This window comes from Onychomys torridus, chromosome 2, assembly GCF_903995425.1.
Source record: "Onychomys torridus chromosome 2, mOncTor1.1, whole genome shotgun sequence".
In the NCBI taxonomy this organism is placed as follows: domain Eukaryota; kingdom Metazoa; phylum Chordata; class Mammalia; order Rodentia; family Cricetidae; genus Onychomys; species Onychomys torridus.
The window spans coordinates 14,413,978-14,430,733 of NC_050444.1; the positions used below are offsets into that span (position 1 = coordinate 14,413,978).

At 41.1% G+C, this 16,756-nt stretch overlaps 1 long non-coding RNA gene across 1 annotated transcript in view; it reads left to right on the plus strand.

Annotated features, from left to right (window-relative positions):
* Positions 1-15,853, plus strand: part of LOC118577482 — a 33,001-nt gene extending 17,148 nt beyond the window's left edge. The window contains exons 2-3 of the long non-coding RNA XR_004944204.1: positions 11,671-11,764; positions 15,795-15,853. This is a non-coding gene — a long non-coding RNA (uncharacterized LOC118577482). The remainder of the gene's footprint in view (positions 1-11,670; positions 11,765-15,794) is intronic.
* Positions 15,854-16,756: the final 903 nt, after the last annotated feature.

The following is a 16,756-nucleotide window of genomic DNA, read 5'->3' on the forward strand; positions in this document are numbered from 1 at the left end:
TTCTCAGCATTCTCCAGCCAGGCACACATTTTCCCGTATCTACCTATCTTTGCTCCATCAATACTTAGTGTTTCTGCTCAAGCTTTATCCTCCTCCTCCTCCTCCTCCTCCTCCTCCTCCTCCTCCTTCTTCTAAGATGACTTATTTGTTTCATTTTATGTGTGTTGGTGTGCATATATGTCTGCATATATGTCTCTGTGAAGGTGTCAGAATCCCTGGAACTGGAGTTACAGACAGTGGTGAGTTGCCATGTGGGTGCTGGGAATTGAACCTGGGTCCTCTGGAAGAGCAGCCAGTGTTCCTACCCTCTGAGCCATCTCTTCAGCCCCATCTTCTTGGAGAGTGCTTTTCTGCCCTACTGTTCTTTATGCCCCTGTACTCTATTTTTTTTTTTTTCTAAAAACAAAACAAAAAAACCCCCCTGACTTTGTCCATTTCATTTTTATATGGCTTTCTGTATTTGCCCCCCTCCCCCACAGACTCTAAATGCCACAGCATCAGGGATTCAGCACCTGGGAAAGTAACTGGCCATACTAAGGGTTTATTAAATATTTAGAATAATGATTTACTGAAGAACTAAAATTAATATGGGAAAAGAGACTGCTGGATAGTTCCAGAAAGAGTTGTAGTGAATGAAGCAATGGGAAATAGAAGGCAATCTGTCTGGAGTCCATTCTTCTTCTTGGTAGCAGAGAATTCACCCCCACTCCGGGAACAAAGTGGGGGAGAATTGGGAAGATTTCTCTTTTGCATTCCAGTTGCCGGCCTATAGAACCCTGCCCTCCCAATCCTGTTGGCTGTTAGTGTAGGAAAGCGGCTGATTTGCTACTCGGAAGCATTGTGAGCTGAATAGCTGTAGTTTTCCACATGGCCTTGTGTGCATGGGTTTTCGACGGTATGGGTTTATAGACTCTTCCTTCCCTGGGAGGTTTAGGGGGCCCTGAGAGCCTCTTTGTCCACTTGGGAACAGAGCCCCCCAGGAGAAGCTTAGCGCTTTGGTGGAATAGCAGAGCCATTTGCAGAGAAACTCTCTGAGGAATTTCTGCTTAGGCCTCCCAGGGTAGAGCAGTGATTTGTAGCAGTTTTTGGGTCTTTTATATTCTAGCTTCATCACTCTCCATTGATTTTGCCATTTGCGGTGTATAATGGAAATGAGGATCGTTGGTACAGATGGAGCAGTTACTAGACACTTCTCTCTGTCTTGTAGAGGGGCACTCCTGGGGAATCAGCTGGATGGATTTTTGCTTTCTTAACTTCTCTCAATTTCAGGAAGTTGGGGCCTCTGGAAGGTGGACATCAATCTACTGATTGGTTTGCATTGTACCATGTGAATTAGGACTACTTTCCAACACAAAGACTTTAGGAAGAATAGAAGTTTATAAACTGTGGCAATTTATATAAATTTTAGGAATGTATTTTGCTAATACAGGATGAAAAATATATTAGGACAGATTTCTGCCTCTGAATTCTTAGGAATGGTGAATTTTAATTTCACTATAGTTCTGATGATGATGCCAGTGTTATAAGCAAAGCAAAAATTTATTTTGCATTAAGACAACATTATACACATATGATACCTCCAGTACATACAGAGACCAATCTAGAACACAGCTCATTTATGATAAAATGAGTGTAGTGGGAGGCTCAGTGTTCCTGCCTGAAGCAGGCTCCCTAACCCATCCTAAGGTCTCCACTGACTTCTGTTTCATCTTCTGCTCTCAACATCTTCAGTTGTCATAGTTTCCAGCCCAGAGCAGTTAAGGAGCTGCCAACCGGAAGAGGACAGAGGAGGCTGCAAGCCAACGTCCTCCTGATGGAAGAGAGAGCTGACAGCTGACAGACTGGTGGTCAGTGAAGTGACAATGGAGCTAAGCCAGAGGTGCAGGACTGCCTCTGGCAGCTAAGAGTTGTTGTGTTTTGTCTGCAAGGATAGTATAGACTTATTGCAGGGAATGCCTGCAGATGTTACTGACACACAAGCAGGGGGCATGAGAGAATGGCTTCAACTAATGGAGATGTGAATAGCTAAGATTTGCTTATATACACATCAAGTTAAAGAGATAATGTCTGTGGAGGAAGCTGAACAATACTACTTGGTTCAAATCAGCAGCTGGAAGACGAGGGGGTGGTGGCTTCAATGACTCGTGGGCATGAATATTAATAAACAGGGTTTATTAATTAGTTCAAGGTGCATGTGGTTGGCTAGAGTGTTTAGAAACTACATTAGAAGAATTTTGGGGTTTTGAGCCAGCTTTATTTAAATACCGAACTGAGAATCAAGTGTGGAGCAGAGCTTTGAACACAGAGAAAGTAAACTGTAGGGAGGAGCATGATGATCATAGGCCATGTCACACACCTAGTTACTGTGCCTTATGGGGCTGGGACCTGAACTGACTAAGAGTAGTGAGGCAATGAAGAGATCAGACAGACAGAAACACTTACTGAAAAGATGGGGTCAGGTGGCACCATCTACTGCAACAGCCCAGAAACTCAGTCTGTTAATTAGGTGTGGATCAGAGGAAGGTTGCTATTCTTGGTTGGAAGTCTCTGTAGGTGAGCAGTCTTAGGATGGAAACATCTGGGTGGAGGAAGCTGCTGTTGCTAGTTTTCTCACACACTGGTTCCTAAGCACTTGCACTTGCACATACTTTCAGTGTTTGTGCTGGGACCAGAGGAAGGCTTTGCCATCCCTCTGAGTCTCACCCAGGGAAGAGAGAGTCAAGCTTTGTCATTTCCATGGTCTGAGGTATTGGGTCCTCAAGATGGCTGAGTCCATGTAAAACAGTACACATTCACTTAGAACTTCACCCTATCTTTACACATTCACTCAAGGCTTCCTCCAATCTTCACACAGTGCAGAGTGCCTTTTTAATCTAAGTGTACAACAAAATTTAGCACTAAATATTTATTAACAGTATCATTTGTGTGATACTTTATTTACTTTTTATCTATCTATATCTATCTGTTTATCTATCTGTCCATCTATCTATCTATCTATCTATCTATCTATCTATCTATCTATCTATCTATCTATCTATCTATCTCTGTGTGTGTATGTGTGGCATAGGGATGTATGTGTACAGAAGCCTGTGCCAGTACACCTGAGCAACTTAGTGAGATTCTGGCTCAAAATAAAAAGGAAGAAGGCTGGGAACAAAGTCTGGTGGTAGAGCATTTAGTTAAGGTGAACAAGGAGGCCCTAGGGTCAACCTCAGTACTACAAAATTAAAAATTAGGCAAATATCTTTGCTCTAAAGTGATTCCTCTGGCTGTAATCCCTTACCTTAATGAAATCAAGCACCATCTGGTCTACCACCTGGAAGTGAGGCTCAGTTTACTACTGATGAGCTAATCTAGAACATTCTTCATTTCTGTTTCTGGGTTTTTATTTCTAGCCCCTCATGTCGATTATTTCATGATGTTTTATTTTTTTACTTATATTTCTCAACTTACATGTTGTTTACCTACTTTGTCCTATCGAACCCTTAATGTATCATTAGTTATTTTAAATTCCCATATCATAATTTCAACATTAATACTATTCCTCATTCTGATTCTGATGATGGGTTTTTCTCACTAGATGGTTTCGTTTGCCTTGTAATCTTGTTTTGAAAGTTGGACATGCTTCATTGAGTAGTAGGAATGTAGGAAAATAGATCTTCAGTGGGAAGATTATCTCTGGTAATCTGACTAGAAATTAGACAATGTTTAATGTTAATTTTAGCTCTAGCTACAAGATGATTTGGTGTCCCCTAGTTGTCCTGTTTCTCTTCTTGAGGCTTCCCTGTGCACTGGTTCTTAGACAGACTCTAGGTCTTGCACCTGTTTCATCTAAAATCTCTGTCATTATGCTGGAGCCCATATGGCAGTTGGCTATGTTTACATGAACACTCTATCATCTTATGATTACGTCTTAGTCTCTTCGAGAACCTGTGTTTTGACGCTGTGGCCATCACATGTGTTTCTATCCTTCCTGTAGTTGTTTATCTTTCCCCCCTTCTTCCCTACTAAACCATGGCTGCATCTTCCCAATCTGTTTCTTTGAAGCTTTATTCTTTGATCATCATGGGATCATTTCCCCACATTATATGATACAGAAAGGCAGTGAATTGCTAGAGTGAGAAAAAATTCCTGTCTGCCAGGTGACATAAGGTTTTGGAAGTATACACAAGTAAAGACTTTCCCCATGAAGAATGGGTCTGTGTTTAGGAAAGGTCTAGGAAGCCTTGAGTTGGTGAGGTCCTGAGTGGATGTATATTGTTGACATGGATCATGACAAAGACCAAAGACTTGGACCCATGGGAAACCAGCAAAGCTCTTTCCCCATACAGGCCAGGCTCAAGAGGGATGGCAAAGTTTTCCTTTGGGTTCTGAGTGTGAGTGAGTAACCAATGTGTGAAAAGACTAGCAATTGTGGTTTCCTCCTCTTCCCTAGATGTTTACAGCCTGCTCACCTTCAAAGATCTCCTATCAGACCTTCCATATGTGCTGTATTTAATAAACACACTGAGGTTCCAGGTTGCTAGAGCTAGCACAGTCCCACCTGATCCCAGCTTTTTTGTACGTGTGTCTCTGTCTGTCTTTTCTTCATTCCCTCATGGTCTCTAGTCAGTGTTCCAGGACCCAAGTGTCTTAGTTAGGGGTTCTATTGCTGTGAAGAGACACCATGACCATGATAACTCTTATAAAAGAAAAGATTTAATTAGAGCTAGCTTACAGTTCAGAGATTTGATCCATTATCGTCATGGTGGGATATGGTGGCATGCAGGTAGACATGATGCTGGAGAAGGAGCTGAGAGTTCTGCATCTCAATCTGTAGGCAACAGGAAATTAACTGTGTCACTGGGTGTAGCTTGACCATAGAAGACCTCAAAGCCCACCTCCATAGTGACAGACTTCCTCCAACAAAGCCACACTTCCTAATAGTGCTACTTCCTATGGGGGGACATTTTCTTTTAAACCACCACACCAAGCTTTGGGGTCATGGTAGAAAGGGCTCTGGGTGAGTTTCACAATGCTTGCTCTTCTTCCCCATGATAGTTCTAGGAGGGATGTTTTTCAGATCATCATTATGAAAACCTAGTGGAATCACAGGAAACCTCTCCTGGAATTTCTAACTAACTAATATACACTCACTCTCTAGTAAGTCATCTTGACTACATCCTGACCATATCTGGAATTTATGCTGAGGGGTGATTGTATCTTTTGGACTAAATCTGTATTTGTCCAGACTTCAGAGGTGTTTTGCCCTCCCACCTGAGCTCTATGATAAATCCAGAAATATTGCAGATTCTCAGTTTGTGCAACCTCTTATTGTCATAAGGTTAGGAGTATGACTTTCAAGATCTCTGTATGTCTGAGCTGAGACCTAATTCTGTTTCAATCCCTAGTCTCTCACATTCCATGTCTAAGTGTCTTTACTTCTTTTTCAAAAGTATCTCTTAAACATCTCAGCTTTAACCACCCACCACGATTCCTTGTTTGGTAGATGTGGTGCTTTCCAAAGGATTTCTTCCTCTCCAGTGATGCGCTGCTTTAGATCTGCTTGTTGGACCATCTTCACAAATGTCTCCTTGTAGTCCAACCCTTGTAGTGTAGAACACAACATCTTTTTTTTTTTTTTTTCTGATTCTCTCCACCAGTTCCTTAAGGTCTGACACTCTGGGGATTGGAGACAAGGATGTGAACACATTTATGACAAGTTTAAAATCAGTCCTCTAGTTTCCATAGCTCTGTTTAAATGATCCCCCCAGCTGAAACATGTTCAAAGAAGTAAACAAACAAATAGAGAAATAAGATTGATATATAAGAAATTTTGATGAAGATACATACTTCTTTGTGATCATATTGACATGCCCATGATATTTTGTCCTTTCTCAGAGGAAAGAAAAGGATCAAAATCAATTTTTCTTTTGGTCAGAACTGCAATGGAATTCTGAGGATTATGGTAAGATGGAGCATACATGAGGCCAGATTCAGGTAAAACCTGAGACATAAGCATTTGACCTATTGGTGACCTCAGGTGTTCTTCATTCATTTCCAAAGACTAAATGAAGTGATAACCATAATGCATCAATAGTCCAGAGTTTACCTGGCCCTAGAGACATTGCATTAATGTCCTATGAGCTAAGTCTAAATGAGATGGCGGTCAGGTATGTACACAGGAGTGGTCATTACTGCAGGCAGATGTGCACAGCTAATGGCTGGCGGTGGGGATTGCTGCAAGGGGAATTCCTTGATAAAGATGAGTTAAAATGAGACAATGGATTATCCAGAAGGGTGCTTTTTCACAGACTACATTTTTATTGGTGAAGGCAATCAAAGGAAAAAAATTGAGTCATTAAGAATGAGAGCCCCTATAATGTATTTATTTAATACCATTGATGTAGTTCATAACTATATGCATATGCATGAATTTTTCTTTTAGTTTGAGTAAACTAAAAAAATATTGCTCTTATTTTTTTTTTCTTAAATAGACAGGAGGGTGGTATATTAAGGCAGTGCAGAAATCTAACATACAGGGCAGAGGGACTACTTCCAAAAGTGCTAAAGCTTTATGCATATAAGCCAAACAGCCCCATGATCTCATTACACCACAGAGAGTTCAGGCATTGCTCCCAAATCACAGAGAAAAATCAGCATGCAAGTGACCTGTGCATTAGAATCTGTGCAAACCTCCAGCAGGAGATGAGATTTATACATACTTTAAACACCCCTGAGGAAATACCCATTTTGTAACACTGATAGGCCAGATGTATTTTCTTCTGTGAAATGTGATCAGAATGTAATTATAAGAAAATACATTTGATATTCAAAAGCAACTATACAGTATTCTTTCAAACTCCTCTGTAATTTAAATTGGGCAGCAATATCAAATTAGAGGAGATGTGTGGAAGGGTTATTACTACGTGATTGGGCCAATGTGGTTATATTCCCTACCATGCACTGATGTAGTTGTATATAACCATTGAGCTGAATTGAAAATTTGACATTAGAAAAACCCCTTCTTCTCTGAATATGATTGCTAATGTGATAAAACATCTCACATTAGATAGTGCGATTCTTGAAAATGCCAAAGTGGATTTCAGCCTTTCCCTCCCTCCTCAGAACCCATTTTATATGGAAAGAAAAAAATGAAGATGGCTTTGGGGGAAAAATACACACATTTCTAATAGAACTTGCTGGAGCAATTGCCGACTGCTATTATTCTACTGCATCTGTGCATTTCACTGTAACAAAGTGATTAATATGCCTCAGTATCTGAACTCATGGACTCAACTATTTTAGTGTCATATCATCAAAATACACAAAGCCCTGACACATCTAATTTCTATGTAATCCCAAATAGTATAAAATTGTATGAGTATTTATAATGTTTAGGCATTTGAATGGATTGTGTGACATAAGTGTGGACAATTATACACAGGGACATGAATAAAACATGCTCCAATGCATAAACAAGGCAGGCGCCAGCCGAAGGAATTGTATATATGTGCATGATGAATTAGGGTGAAAATTCTTCCTTTAATCTCTTCCAGGATTTGGATCACAACATTTTATATGACTAAAAATAGGAAATATCAGAGGCAAAGGCATAGTTTATAACCTGTATACTATGAAGATTTTAATAGTTAGTTTTATGTGAATTAAAATGTCAGTAACATTGTTAAGGTTTTTTAAACCTTCTTGAAGAGGTTTGAAGAGAGAATGGATTAAAAAGGATCATTTCCTGGTTGAAGGTGTTGTGTTTTGGTGTCATTTAGGACTACTGATGGTTTCTAAGGAATCATAGCCTTGATCAAATATATATATATATATTTGTAAACTTTTGATTTTATATATATAAAACCATGAAGACTAGAAAAAGGAAATATTTATAAGTGAACCACAACAACAAAAATTTGTAACAGTTGAAATATTTGTCCCTAAATCCTGATACTCCTGCCATGGGGCAAAAGGATGTATCTCCTGTCACTAAGAGGAAGGATGTAACTCCCATCACTAAGAGGAAGGATGTATCTCCCTTCTCTTTGACTTGATGTGAAATTTTCACTGATTCAGCCCATAGAATGTAGTAGAAGTACCACATGGTCTCAGGACTTGGTTAGAAAGGCCCTACAACTTCCATCCAGTTCTTCTGGTAGGTTCACAGTGGATTAGAAGCCAGAAGCCTTCTGAAGGAATCTCATCACTTCCCAGACTTATGGGCTAGAGGGTCCTCTGGACACAGGCAGCAGGGGGTGAATGTATTGTCTTCGGCATGAATGTGGAGACCTGTGAACCTGTGTATGACTGTACTTTCAATCAGTACAGGCAAAAAATCCCAATACTGAGGAGCAGCAACAAGCAGTACTCCCCCATTCTGATTCAAAGTCCTGGCCTATAGGATACTGAGATAATTATCTAATGCCAATAAGTTTTAAAGTTCATGGAAGGCAGCAGTGATCACTGTAAAAAACAAGTATTTTCTGAACTTACCTTCATTAATTATTAGCTGGGGAGCATGTTATAAAGAAATTCTCATTTTACCCAAGGATACCATCACTCAACACGTCTAATGATGAGAGTGTGGATGGAGAAAGTTTAGTTTAACAGAAAGAATGGAGAGTTAAACATACTAAAATGACTCAGAGATGCCACATGATTTGTTGACCAGTTTTGATAGAGGAATTCTTCATAATTTCTTTGATTGCTTGGAATGGGTCCAAAGGCCCATTGTTCTCTGCTCTATGATATACACTTAAAGAACTATGTATTTTTAGCCACACTTATGAAAATACTGTGCATTCCATGTGCATTCTTGTTCAATACTAAGTAATAGTAGCGAGAGTAAACCTAGAGAGGTCTGGAGTAGAAGGTAGGTCTTATGTGGGATTCAGGACAAGCGTGAGGCTTTGATGCCAACCACTGTAGCTTGCTCAGGGAAGAAGAAAGACATACTTCAGCAGGAGCAGCAGGAGGGAAGACAGAGAAGGAATGGGGAGGCTGCAGGACCAGAGTCTTTGGAGCAGGTAGAACTGAGAAGACATAACCAGAAGGCCTGTCTCCTTCATAACTATCATAGCTACAGAGACTCTTTATTATGTGTTATTACTACTCCCAATAGCAATGATGACAGCATTCCAGACAACCTTTCATGAATGATTGCTGTGGGTAGTGTTCTCTCACCTGTCCCCTCCCTTCCTAGAGCCTGAAATCCAGCCCCTCCTCTTTGTATCCTATGGTTATCAGGGTGCCTGGCATGTGATAATCATGCTCACACTTATTTATATAAATAATAATAAGAAAATGCAGTAAAGGGAACTGTATTTGGGGACTTTCTTTGTATCAGATTATGTGCTATGCACTTATCCTATTCATTGACTCTCAGAGCAAAGCTATTGAATGTAGGTCATCATCCCCATCTACATCAAAGAAAATGGAAGCAGATTTATGATTTGCTGAGCATTGTGTAGACTGTAAATAAAGGTCCCTGTGTTTTGACCAAGGCGTTTTGGCTTTTAGAACTTTACTCCAAATGAATTAATAACTAGAAAAAAATGAGCAGAGTCTGTCCTTGGATTTTCCTCTCACCTCTCCTTGTCTATCTGATGTCTGCACATCTCACACTGCTTTGATTATGAGGACCTATGCACAACTGAGTCTGAACTCTTCCTTCTCCTGGTCCTTTTCCTCTACTGATTCCTTTATTATACTGTTGTTTAATGTCTATTCTTTACAGACTGGAAACATCAGAAGGAAAGAGTTCATGCTGGTTTTATTCTCTCATTATGGCCTCCTAGTACTCAGTCCAGGCAGCCAGGAGAAGGTTCCCAGCACATGATTACAGATTTATCACGTTCCATTGGTGGCACATGCACAGCCTACTAGTATTACAGCATATTGTACATTCTAGCATACACATTTCTCAGTGATAGGGACACAGATATGAAGAAGACAATGTGTGTGTGTGTGTGTGTGTGTGTGTGTGTGTGTGTGTGTATGCTACACATGCATGTTTGTGTGAGTATAGACTCACATATGTGTTGTTGACTGTGCACATGTGTGCACTTGTAGGTGTAGGCCCCAAAATGATGTTGGATGTCTTTGTTCACTCTTTTCTTTTACTTATTGAGGCACTGTCTCTCAGTTAATCAGAGCTTGCTGATTCGCTAGTCTAGCTAACCAGCTTGCTCTGGGCAACCCCTGATCTCCACCTTCCAAGACCTGGAATTACAGAATGGTTGCTGCCCACCTACTATTTACACAGTTTCTGGGAATCGGAATTCCAGTCCTCATGCTTGCAGAGCAAGTACTTTATCCTCTGAGACATCTCCCCAGCTCCCCAAATTCCTAGCTTGAGACAATTCAAAGTTTAGCTAGGACATGGACAAGGAAGAATCAGCTATAATGTGGCATGTCAGAATTATGTATTGAACGTGAACAGATCCTTGAGTTGTCTGGACTTGACAATTAGGGTATGTGGAAAGTAGGGATTGGAAGGGCACAGTAGTTAGGGGGAACAGTAAGAGTAATGGTATCTGATTATAAAAGAACACTGTACACAGCAAATAGATTGGTGATACTGAAGGTAAGGGTATTAGTGATATGACAGGCAATACAGCTCCCAGTGACAGACAGGACAAGGCATAAAGGATGTGATCAAGTATGATTGGCTCATCCTTCACTGAGGAGAGCTTATAATTTATCCCATGAATTAGAACAGGCTCTCAAGTGTAGCTTGGGTAGCATGGGGTGACTGGAGAGCATGGTGGGAAGCACCTGTGACTTGATGGGGCAGGGATTGTGCTCAGAGTGCTGCAGTATGAGGAGCATTCCACACACAAGGACATCAGAACCCCAGTGGAGAAACCTGCATGGCTACATTTATTAAAAGGAATTTCTTGAATATTCTCAGGATCTGGGGCTGTGCATAATTTAATGCAATTACCAATCTTTACTGGTAAAGGAAGAAAATATTTTTTTTGACTCTCTGGAAAAAGTGAAGTTATAGGGAACAATTTATTTAAGGGTGCATTCTACAGAAACTTACAAGACCAACATTTCAGCATTTGGGTCTAACCAAGGATATTTTAATCTTCTGAGTTTTTAGGAATCTTATTTACTTATCCACACAATCATTCAGTTAGTCAACAAATATTTGTTAAATGGTTTTAGTAATGGACAAAATAGTTTCTTAGGCAAGATCTCCAGAGAGCTTGCCTTTCCGCAGGAGGTAGTTTACCATCTCAAGATTCCAAAAACAGATAAACACGAGAAAGATGATTCAATCGTTTCTTTTAAGGCAATAATTATATGTGTGAGATCTCTGAAATATAACTAGGGTTACATTTCTTTATAACTAGACAACCTGTATTCCCAAGGGTGTATATACTGTGTATACCTTGCAAGAGAGGTAGATGGAGAAAATGTCATTAAAAACAATAGCTAACATGTAGCCAGGGCTATTTGGGGACTAAGAGAGTTGGGGGTTTATTTAAAACCAGGAGAAGCAGTGAGTTGGAACCTACAGGAAATCTTGCCAGGGTGGCCATTTTCACCATCAACAGATAGTTTCATGAAATCAGCACTTAAAAGGACATTTGCATTGACTGAATTGCCTGCAAATAAAATAAAATGGACACTGTAAACACTCTTTCTTTACAATAAAAGGATTTACTTTTCTTTCAGGTCATTATCCCAGCACACTGAGTACAGCTAGGCAGGAAAATGTGATACACGAAGAACAGAGTTGAGGGGTGCTGACTGGGATCCCATCACCATTGTAAGTATTGTGAGTGCTTCTCAGATAGTGGTGTCTTTTTTTTTGTTTGTTTGTTTTTAGTTTAGTGGATCAGAAAACAGACAGACAGACAGACAGACAGACAGACACACACACACAGAGACAGAGAGAGAGAGAGAGAGAGAGAGAGAGAGAGAGAGAGAGAGAGAGAGAGAGAGAGAAGAAATTTTCTTTTCTATTTAGCACAATGTAATTGTGGAAGAAACCAAAAGAAATATTTACCTCTTAAATTCCAAACTAAAGATAGAAAACAGATGCCATTGGCAGGCAAGTTCACCACAGCTGATCTCTTTGGGAGCTGGTTGTTTGCAGGGTGATTTATTGAGGTATGTTTTGCTTTTGTTGTTTATAAAATGAAGGTGACCATTCTTGGGTCCTCTAACCTCAGGGGAAGTTTGTGTCAGAAAGGAACTTTTCTTCCTACTTTAGAGAAAGATAGAGCTCTTTGAGGTGGTTAATGGAAGTACCCTGGAAATCAGCAGAAAAATAAGGCATTGAGGAAAAGGAGTGAGAGGAGATCCACCAAGCCTATCAAAATCTTAAGGCAGTTCATATCTACACTCCGTCCTCTCCCAGTGGACCTATGGGTGGCAGAACTTCAGAGACAATGCCAGTATGGAGGACTGGGTACTAAACACAGGGCTTGCTGGGAAAGATTCCACTGCCTGTTTTGGGACAAACATCCCTCTGTGGACAATAGACCTGAGCCAGAAAGAACTAGTTATGGCCACAAATGGGACAGTGCAGATCTGCCTGCTTTGGAGGTACCCAGAGTCCTTCCAGGTCTGTGTGAGAATCTTCAGAAGAAAGAGTGTGGAGAACTCTGAAAGCTTTGTGAGCTTACCTTATCTGAGAGTTGATAAATTAACTTAATACTCTATCATGGATATAAGACCACTAAGTCAGAAGCAAAGGGTGACCCATTATTCAAAGCTACACTAGTAGCCAGACTATCTCAATTTCATATTGATTATCTGAGCTACAGTGCCCATGGGGTGGTGTGCAGAAGGCTGGGTGGTACCTGTACATGCAGTAGGTTGCATTATAGAGAGGAAGCCTGAGCTCTGGAACCCTCAGTTCTGTAGAACAGTCTAGAAAAAAATGTAGTCATGAATAGTCAGTACCTCTGCTCGAATGATGAAGTGCTGAAATGTGAGAGAGACCCATGGAGTTGTGTCTACCCATAGAAGGGGCATTTAGTAGCTTAGAGATTGAGATTGAAATCCTGTTATGGAATATGGACTTGATGTTATATTTAATTTGATTTAAGTACCATAAATACTTAGAGAAAGTCATGGCTGCTATGTTCTTCATGTGACTTCTTTTTATCATGGCATTCAGAGGAGGACACAGAGCTGAGTTTGAATCTAGTCAGCACCACTTTAAAGTGAGACCTTTAACTCATATGCCTTAGTTTGCTCATTTATAAAATGAGAATACTAGTTTTTGCCTCAAAGATGATACACTGAGTCAGGAAGGTAATCTCCAGAAATCCCTTGGCCCATTGCCAGACACAGAGGAAGTATTGAATATTTGGGAACAATTAATATTATCTAAAAATGCACAGTGCAGTAATAAATGCATTTATGAAATAGGGCAAGAAGACTTAGGAAGAGAGATGAGATGAAGCTTGCTTTTCAGGTGCTCAGTTCTACCCCTAGTTTTTCTTTCTTCTCAGTTGGAAAGCTTTTCGACTGACCAATTCAGATTCAATTAAAGACCAACCCCTTGTTTCTTACACCCGAATTTCTTCTGCCTTTCTTTGAGTTTACTGATCACATTAGAAAACAACAACAAAACAAAGTCTATGGACAGGAAGGCCTGAAAATATTAAGTTGGCTCATAGTGGACTCAGACTGGAAGCCTGCTAGTTCCCCAAAGCAGCCCAAAGACCAGGTTGCAGGCAGGCCATGAAAAGGGTACAGTGAGCCACCATGGTAGTACCCACAGCTCAAGAGTGGCCACAGAAAGGATCAGAAAGATATGGAAGCTTGTGATGATTAGTTTTTGTTAACTTGGCACAAGCTAGAGGCATCTAGGAAGAGGAAACATCATTCAAGGAATTGCCTCCATCAGAATGGCCTATAAATAAGTCTGTGGGACACTTTCTTGGTTAATGATTGATGTAGGAGGGCTAAACCCACTGTGGGCAATGCCACCCCTGAGAAGGTGGTCCTGGATCATATAAAAGAAAACTGAGTTTTTCTCTCAGTTCAACCATTAAGGATAAGTGCTGTTTTCAATGGGTGTCACGATGTGAAAAGGAGTGGAAAACACCGAGTTAAGGGTTGAACATCATAAAACGTCTACAGTGGGGCTGAATGCTGATGGAGAAAGCAGTGGTGGGATACAGGTGTCATCAGAAACTTCAAAGCCATGGTTCTCCTGGGAGTTGTGTGATGTGATAGACCCTGCATGGGACCTAACTGCCAGGTCCAAAAATTTTGGAGTTTAGAGATAGAATTTGTATTCCAGCTGGTGAGTTGGAGGATATGACTTTTCTTGCTGCTTCTGCTGCTGCAAAAACCTATTATCTGGCAAACAGAGTGCCAACATCAGCATGAACATGGCTGCTAGGACAAAGTCTGCCAAGTGTGCAGGCTAGTACCCCAAGATCCCATGGGCTTCCTGACATAGGCAGAAGGGTGAGCTTGGTGTCATCGTCTGGAACAGGAATAGGGTTTAAAGAAAAGCTTCAAGTGATTTAGGGCTCAATATTGAGGTGGAAGGCAGGCAGGGAGCCAAGCAAGCTACAGAGATCACCTTGTTTCTAGGTCTATGTGCTTGGGCTTATCTAGTCTGGGAGCTACCACCAGCTAGCCTTCCCTGTATCAGACTACCCATGGACCACGGCAGGGATAGCTTTGTTCCTTGCTGAAGTTCAAGAATACTCAGGGTCTGTTCTGACCCATGGATCATAGCACTCCCAATTAAAATATCAAGTGTGTGAGGAATAAGCTTGGATAATCATGCTCAGCCCTGGCAGCAGTGTTTGAGCGGCATCTATTAACACAAGGACACAAAACTTCTCTGTTGTAAATGCCCAGATGACGGGTAAAGCTCTTCTTGACTTTCTTTTATTCACTTACTCCAACATAAGCATATGGTGTCTTTATCATAGCTATAGATGGATGTGGTCAGTTATGAAGAAAGAGAAGCTGATTGATAAATGTTGGTCATGGGATTCAGTTAGTCAGTCTATTAAGGCCTCCCATGTCTGGGACTACATTCTGGGAACACAAGGAAAGAAGTGAAACAGTGGGCACCAGATCCAAAGAATCTGTAGCAGGGGGAGGAAAAGTGAAATATGAGTCCATCAGAAGAGGGGAGAACTTGAAAGTGCTTGGCCATGCCCTCTACAGGCTGGGGGTAGATGGGTACAACCAAGACAGAGATTCCCACTTTCTTTAACATCTCTACCTTAAGCATGAGAAGGTTCTATTTCACACGAAGAAAGTAGCAATTTAGACAAATAGCAGAAATATCAAAAAGATTGATTAACTGAGCTTTGGTGGCTCTTGAGAAAGATAGGCAGAAAGATAGATTTGACTTCCATGCCAAGAATCAGAAACATTTTGGATCCTTTGAAGTTCTGTGCTTTAAGAAGTTCTGGTGAGGGAAGCAGATCTAAGAAGTCAGGGCCTGGTGGTCTGTTAAGGGTAGAAGTTCTGTTAATTTGATAATTGCTGTCCAGCTGTTGTCTGTGCAGATTTTCCCACCCTGCCTCACACCTTTGCACACTGGTGACATCTTATGGGGGAGGCAAAAGAAAAGGAAGCCACATCTCACACCAGTGAGGGGGTGGGCTGCAGAGAAGAGACCAAAGAGGAAGACACCATGGAGAGTAAAATATCTTAGCACAAACATGTATTCTTGGTTATTCAGAGAAATGACAGACTTCTGCAGAAATGGAGGTAGCTCAGAGAAACTGCCCTTTTGCAAAATGAAATCTGTAGAAAGTGCAGACAGTTGCCTTTGTCTCAGTTATGTCTCCCCTTCTGTCTGTGAGCAGTCTCTGCACAGAGGAAGATTGAGAGGCTGGCCCCTGACCCAGACCAAGATTACCACAGGTGGGTGTCACTTGGGAACCTCTGCTGCATGACAAGACATACTCTGCTGTGTACATTCCCCCTCTTTCTTTTAAAGCACTCACCATTTCCCCCTCTACCTTCTAACACCTCCCATTCCCCTTCTCCTGGCCCTCTCAAATTCATAGCTTTGTTCTGTAATTATTGTTGTTGTCGCTCTCTACCCATGGTGCTCTGTTTCACAATGGAAAGCATATGCCCATCCAAGAGCTTGCACAGTACAGGGATATTATAATCTTCAGTGCACAGCCCTCAAGGTCAGTTCAGGGGTGAAGACATCTGGGTCTTCTTGCAGCCAAGACATCTTCAGCTCACCAGGAACTCTGCTGAGGTGCCAGATCTCCATGACTCATGCCCACCTGTGTGGCACATCACAGAGAGCCAGAGAGTGGTAGCACATCTCTGAATTTCAGCTCCCATTCTTATGCGATCTAGCTTTTTGGATCTGGATCATGGGTTTCTAATATTTTCAAGTCACCTCTGCCACCTAAAGCTCAAGCTTGGTAAGTGTTGCAGTGATTAAAACTCTAACCCACTTTCCAACTTCACAGGCCTTGTTCTTCAGAAGATGGAGGGGAGTGGGAAGTGAAAATTGTATTTCACTCTTTCTGCTCATGATTACTCAGTGACAATGACTACATGATATTAATTAATATATTGATTGTAACCCTGTGTTTCTTGCTACCTATATTTAATGATTTAAATAGTACTGAACATATTTTTTTCCCTTTAAAAAAGATTTATTATATATACAGTGTACCACCTGCATGTATGCCTGCAGGCCAGAAGAGGGCATCAGATCTCATTATAGATGGTTGTGAGCCACCATGTGGTTGCTGTGAATGGAACTCAGGACCTCTGGAAGAACAGCCAGTGCTCTTAAACC